This window comes from Parasteatoda tepidariorum, chromosome 9 (genome assembly GCF_982258835.1).
Source record: "Parasteatoda tepidariorum strain Cologne lab strain chromosome 9, Ptep-v5.0, whole genome shotgun sequence".
NCBI classification, from domain to species: domain Eukaryota; kingdom Metazoa; phylum Arthropoda; class Arachnida; order Araneae; family Theridiidae; genus Parasteatoda; species Parasteatoda tepidariorum.
This window is the reverse complement of record NC_141763.1, coordinates 22,410,450-22,417,923: the sequence shown is the minus strand read 5'-3', so window position 1 is coordinate 22,417,923 and position 7,474 is coordinate 22,410,450.

The window sequence follows — 7,474 nt, the reverse complement described above, 5'->3', positions numbered from 1 at the left end:
ATGTAACCACATTTTGTTAATATGTGTTAATCATAAGGACATGAAAGTGTACCTGGATTTGAAAAAACGTCAACTGTGCTTGAAAAATATATTTAAACCTTCTCATTTTGTATAAATATTAAAATATTTATATCACATCATTTCAAAATTGTAATAGTTAATAATTCAAGAACTAACTATAGAGTTTTTAAATTCAAAAAAGTAGACCATTTATAATGTGAACGCTTATAAAAAGAACTTCTATCACTCTGAAACATTGACATTTTCTTACAGATGATAGAATTGTTTTCAAAAAATATGACACAAACTTTTACAGTATTTATTTTTCTTAATTTACTTCAATATAAAAAAAGTCCGAGCCAATCAAATATAACAAATATATATCATACATTGCCTGAAGTTCAAAATAATGGCTTTTGACCCTTACTACCTGATCCTGGTGTTCCCAATTACGAGTAAGGCTAAGTAGAATGTAGGCGTTACCATTAATTGCCCATGTTGTTTTTCATTTTGTTATCGGTTTTTTAACAATAATTAATAAAAGATGAAACTTTTACAAAGAGTGCATTATTGTAACATGACTATAGTAACAAAATGTAATTTTCAAATAAATAATATCCAGAAGTTTAAAATCATATGAAAATACAGAGCGTTTTGAAAATTTTCCTTTATTTATGCACTTACAACCAAAAGGATACAATGAAATATCGTTCTGGCAATCACGTTGAATCCTACGCCATCAAAAAAATTTACCGTGTTTTCCTTGCATTGTCTTTCATAAAACCTAATGCATGGATTTTTTTTAATCTTTTTAAAAAACATCACTGAAAATTAAATTTTTGCATTTACCAGTATTTAATTATTTGAAATTTTATAATGTTTTCTAAAAGTTTTACCTGATTGTTCAAGGACCGTAGACAAAATAAAAATAACCAAAGCCTTCTGCGCAAATGACTGAGCGTGGAGGGCGGGCAGGAAGTGGAATTCTCCCTCTCTCAACGTCCACGCACAGGTAGAGATGGGCAAAACTGCTACTTTTCAGTCACTGTTACTTCTGCTACTGGGATCCAAAAGTAACAGTGACAAATAGCAGTGACTGTTATTATTTCGATATAGAACTAATCGATATTTTATATCGATTAATCGTTTTAATTTATCAAAACTTAATATAAATTAATCGATTACATGCTTTAATAAATAATCGATATAATTAATTTTTAATGAATTTAATCGATATAATATTTCTATTGTAAAATTAATCGATATAATTAGTTTTTAGTAAGATTGGTCTATATCATCAATTTTTAATGTAGTCTATTAAAATAATTAATCTTTATACTGAGTAGTCATTTTTATGGAAAGAGATGATTTTGAATAAACAATGTATATCGTAGTACGCAATATAGTAGTATGATTTTTAATAACTAATATGGGACCTTATTTAATTTTTGTAAAATGTTAAAATAACAAAATCAAAGTTTTTATCTCAGATAAGATATTAAATAAAAACTCATAATTCTTCTCGTTACTAATATTATGATATTACAGTGAAAATCTAATCTCAAAATTTTTGTAGTTGAGTTATTGGCATTTGCAAACGATGAATGATAACAATATTTTATACTATAGAATACTGATTTCTTCATTAAATGTACAGTAAAATGCAAACTTAATCGCAAGTAAATTTTTAGTAATGTTGTCAAACAAAAAATATCACCGTATTAATGAAATTCTTCATAGCTTTTCAAAATTTTATGAAAATTTTTTCTCCTTTATAAAAGAAAAGAATGCATGGTATGAAAACAAAAATTTATTTAATTTTTTATTTATGATGAGGAATTTAGATATTTCCATAATTCTGCGTTTATTATATCCTTGGCTGGTAGCATTAATTTCGTACACCAGGATCTGTTATAAGAGCCAACAGATGGCGCCACTAAACATTTTCTTTTAAATTTTGCTGTTTGGAAAGGGAAAAAAACACTTTGTTTTAATTTTTTTAATGGATATAAAAAATTTATCTGCTTTATGCAATTATTATTCATATTTCTTTTAGTAAATTACAATTAATCAGTATTTTCGTCAGGCATGCATAGATGTGTGATTAAGAATCAACGAGTAATATTTGAACTCTAGAGTATTATAGAGGAATGCCCTATAGAGGAATGCCCTTAAATTTACTTAGTTGTATTCAAAGAGGTTAGTTTTATTTTTTGATTTGACATTTATTGATAGCGGTCTTTAACCTCTTCACGATTTTTTTACAGTTCTTAAATTAAACAAAAATTAAGATAAGAAGAAAATGTCATCAGTCTTTCTCTCCCAGTTGAATTACAATAATTTAAATGAAAACAAAATATGTTATGATCAAAATTACCTAGAAATTTACTAACTTCTCACATCTATTGGCAGAATTTTGGAAATTATATTTAATTTTAAACATACTTTTTTTCCCAATAAAGAGTTTCTTAAACCTGACATTTTTTAATTTATTTTTAAAAATTCATAAAATTATTTATAAAAGAAATATTGAAATTTGAATTTTATATATACATCTGCTAACGACTTGTATTATGTAGCTTGAATAAATTTAATAGAAAATATTAGCCGCAAAATTATGATAGGTATAAATCTACAAATAAATTTTTAAAATTAACACATTCGTTCGCGTGGCATCGAACCTGAGACCCCCTACTCACAAGCGCGGAATTATACCCACTATACACTTGATTTCTCAATGAGATGATGCTTACAAAAAATTAAAAAGCTAATACATGCTTTTAAATAATAATAGATATTTTTTTTTGAAATCTGTACTCATAAATCATCACTGATATGTAGTAACTTGTACTAACTTTTCGATTAAAGGCGGGGGGGAGATAAAATTTTTCTTTCTTTTCTTACCTTAAGATATAAATAAAAATGTTTGCAGTGTCTGAAAACCTGATGTAAAAAATCCAAATCTTAAAACATATCAGTTTCTTCGAATATATATCATATCAGCATATATCGAACATACTTTGCTTAATTTTGCGTTTTTATATGCTGCATAATTGATATTTATGACAAAAAAATTTGCTCAATTTAAAGAAGAAAAATCAATAAAAATTTTATTTTGTTTTAAATTTCATGTATGAATATAAACTATTTGAATATATACGAATATATAATATATTCGAATTATATCTTATTTAAATATATAATATTGTATTAAGATTATTTTGAAGATTTTATTCTTATCAAACAATTTATCTAATGGTAAATTATAAAAATTATCAAAATAAAAATAGAAATCATGGCTTTTTTTTATTTCTTTTTTTTTTTTTCAAACTGAAATAGAGACTGAATAGAGTTATGATATTTGATCAAAAATAGCAGCAATATTTCTCGGAGTGGAGCAGCTTGAATTTAGAAGCAACGAAAATACTTCCATTTGCAGGGTACGATATGAAGCTGGAGCATCGACCGGCATTATTCACTGGTATTTCAGTATGTTTTTTGGAGCAGTGAAAATTCCTGTGGCATTTGGAACAGCTAGAGTAGCAGTGATAATCGTCACAGTGACAGTAGCAGTGAAATTTGTCACAGTGAAAGTAGCAGTGAAATTTGTGACTGTGACAGTAGCAGTGAAATCTGTCACAGTCACAGTAGCAGTGATTTTTGTCACAGTGACAGTAACAGTGACTTGTCACAGTGACTGGAGCAGTCACTGTGACAACCTTTTGGTTGGAACAGGCTGTCACAGTGACTGCTCCAGTCACTGTGACAAGTCACTGTTACGTTACTTTTGACCCATCTCTACGCACAGGTCTTCTGTCTGAGCTGTTATATAGAATGAGAATGAAAGCATTGCTTCTTCGCCATTGTGTATGTGTAGTATTTTTAATAGCTAATCGCCACTGCGTTATTTTTTTCTTGGTATTCAACCTTGCACTTATTCTGTGCGGCAGTTTTTAAAAGGGCTTATTAATTTCTTCACCTCCAAACGTCGTCGTTCCGTCGCTACAGTTTAAATTCTTTTGGTGAAATTTTAAACACTACTGCAAACGAAAAATACTTCTTTACTGGACTATATCTAAAGCAGGTAATTCCATTTTGATGAAAAATAACCTATCAATTAAGTAAAATTTGAAAGTTTTCATATTTTTGATTTCTACTCGCCAAGTTTCTCGATAAAAGATGTCGCCAAGCAGACTCCTCGCCAGGGGTGAAAGCGAGACGGAAAAGAGGAAAGGCTGGTAGTAAAGCCATTTCAGTTATAGCTAGTTTTGGGGAGGAGTTTACTTATTCTTTTTTTAAATTTTTCAACAATATCTGCTTTATCTTGGAAAAGAAGCAGTTTTATATATATGCCAGATTTATAAAAGAAATCTTGATAGTTACAGATATTTCATTTTTTTTCGAAAAAATGCTGGAATGAAATGTTTTACGTACCAGGTTTTTCTCTTTTCCGTCTTGCTATATAAGGGCTTTCACCCATGCTCCTCGCCATGACGTCAAAAGATGTGAATACTGTTTTGACCGCTTTGATTGCGCACTCACTTAACGGTTACCCAGTCAAAATCGATTTTGTGTTTCTAAAATCTCTCGCTCAGTGAAAATAAAAATCATTTAATATCGCGTATAGTGAATAGTAATATTAAACGAACAGATGATGAAACTACAAACGAACTTTTAACTCTTCGCATGCATTTCCCGAATGATAACGGCAAAAAAAATATTGCCTGGGAAGCAAAACACTATTTTTTTTAAAAGAGTTTTTTTAACCACAGTTAAACAGTCGTCCTAATTTTCTGAGTTTAAGATTCCAATCTAGAAGATAAGGGAATTTCAGGATCAAGTATTGGGAGAAATTTTGCATTAGTTTTACGCGGAGAGGAAAACCTCGAAAACCACAAGGAAATGAAGAAAGATAAACATTAATGTAAATAATTACTGTAACGGTACCGACGGAAGTTTTAGAAATACTTTGAAGTTGTAATTGCGTACTAGCCCTCCAAGAAGACAACCAATACCCACGGATGTTTACTCTGAAGTCAACACCAACTAATCTTTATCAGCAATGTGGACTATTAGAGTTGAGCAAAGTATCTCTAATTAACTTTAAATGCTAATTACAATATTGATTACAAAAATGGCCCCTTCTAACAAATTTAATTTTTGCTATGTTTACACACATGTATGTATTTGTTACACTTATACATATTTAAGACTAGTAGAACGATGGAAGATGTTTAATGCTTTAGCAAGGTCAGACTAGACGCACCTTAAATTATTGTATACTACTTTAATGCTCTGCTTATACTAACGTTGCATGGAATTGCATCCCTTCTCAAACATATTAGATATCTTGAGCACATTTTGCTGCCGCAACAGTCTGGTAAAAAATGAACGCGCCTTCCACAGACGCAATTTTTTTGTAAATATGCATCACAAATAGGAATGCAGTAAAAATTAAATGTTCTTTATTGCCCTCTGTTTAATTTACAACTTTCTTGGACTGCATGTTATCGACCATACTAGATTTTTGACTCTTTTTAGGTACGCTTTGCTTTACCCTTTCAATTTTACTATGTTATTTTTAAAACGCCGTGTGTATTAACATGTCTCTTACCTCATTTTAATTTTTTTCATTAATCATTATATTTAATTTTGAGCGAATAAATTTCTTTAAGAATTAGGAAAACATTGACAGTTTTCTAATGCCACCCTCTCCTTAAAATTAAGGAAAAAACCAATCGCATTAAAATGAAGCAAATTAGATTATGTCGAGGTAATGCACATCCAGAGAATATCTGCATCAAATTATTAACCCCTTGGGGACGGGTGATTCAGAAAAGCATTCGTACAAAATCAGAATCAAGTTGTAATTAAATAAAAAGCGATAACTTAACCCCTTGGGGACGGTTGATTCAGAAAAGCACTCGTACAAAATCAGAATCAAGTTGTAATTAAATAAAAAACGGTAACTTAAATGTAGTCGTTGCTAATTTGACAGACTTACTTTGCTTTTACTTTAATTATTGTTAGTTTAATCATATATATAATCAAAATTAATTCAAAGTATAACTAAATAGTTTTATTTTGAACAAAGTAATGGTGAATTAAATAAATCAAATAATTATAACTCCGCCCACAAATATACTGCTAAAGAATTACTTTGATTACCAGTTTTATCTTTTTACCCTGATTGACACGGTTTCATGCTGGCACGTATTTGTGACAGTCGGCCCGAAAGGGTTAAATGTAGTCGTTGCTAATTTGACAGACTTACTTTGCATTTACTTTAATTATTGTTAGTTAAATCATATATATGATCAATGTTAATTCAAAGTATAACTAAATAGTTTTATTTTGAACGAAGTAATGGTGAATTAAATAAATCAAACAATTATAACTCCGCCCACAAATAAACTGCTGAAGAAATACTTTGATTACTAGTTTTATCTTTTTACCCTGATTGATACGGTTTTATACTGGCACGTATTTGTGACAGTCGGCGCGAAATGGTTAAAGTACTGCTTTAATTTAGGGACCCTTCGTATATAATGTCACGCTGGAGGAAAGGAAGGTGATACGTGAAATTGGAAAAGTTTGTGACAAAGGGAGGGGTAGGTGTAATATGAAGTGTAACACCCCACAGTATGGCTAATAACAAAAAAAAAAAAGGTTGTGCTTTGTTCCTGAATTAAAAATATATGGTTATGAAATATTGCTGACGTGTAGCGTAACAATGGGAAAAAAGTGTGACACTTTCTGACAAAAGGGACCAAAAATATTTAAAAAAACAAACAAAAGGGTGACATTATTTATGGACGGCGTTTTAGTTTTCACTTAAACTGTAAATTCCTGATTCAGCTGGAAATATGCTTCTTTCAATTTTATAAACTTGTATTGAATATTTTATATTTTTTGCCAAACTCGTGTCTAAAATTTACTTAATTCAAGATCAGGAAAGTTATAATCTTCTTTTCATTGCATGATGTTATCGCAAAAAATTTTTATAAAATAGCTGAAAAATTGCAATTAATTGATTTAGACAATAAGTTTAGTTTTTAAGACGTAGTGTTGAAAAGCCATGTTATTATTATCGCTCTTACTAGTTTCTTCTGCTCTTTCATTTAAGATAAATGCAGTAAGGGAATGAAAGGGTGAGAATTCGAAGTTTAAAAAAAAAAAAAACTAAAATTGGGGATTAAAAAAAACTCGGATGAAAGAGCCGTGAAGTGAGTAGCATGTTTGAAATATGTTTCAATTATCCTAAATAATGTAAAATTAACGGTAAATTTAAAAATTTAAAATTGAAAATGCACACTAAGTGCTAATTCAAATGGAAAATTGCCTTGATAGGATGAAATCTCGACTATCATGGGGTGGTTCCGATCAATAGCAACATTTTCAGTGCCGAATAATACTGTGTAAGGGTTTTTTTACTTCCATTTGAAACTAACAAATTTAATTTCTCCGACCGATC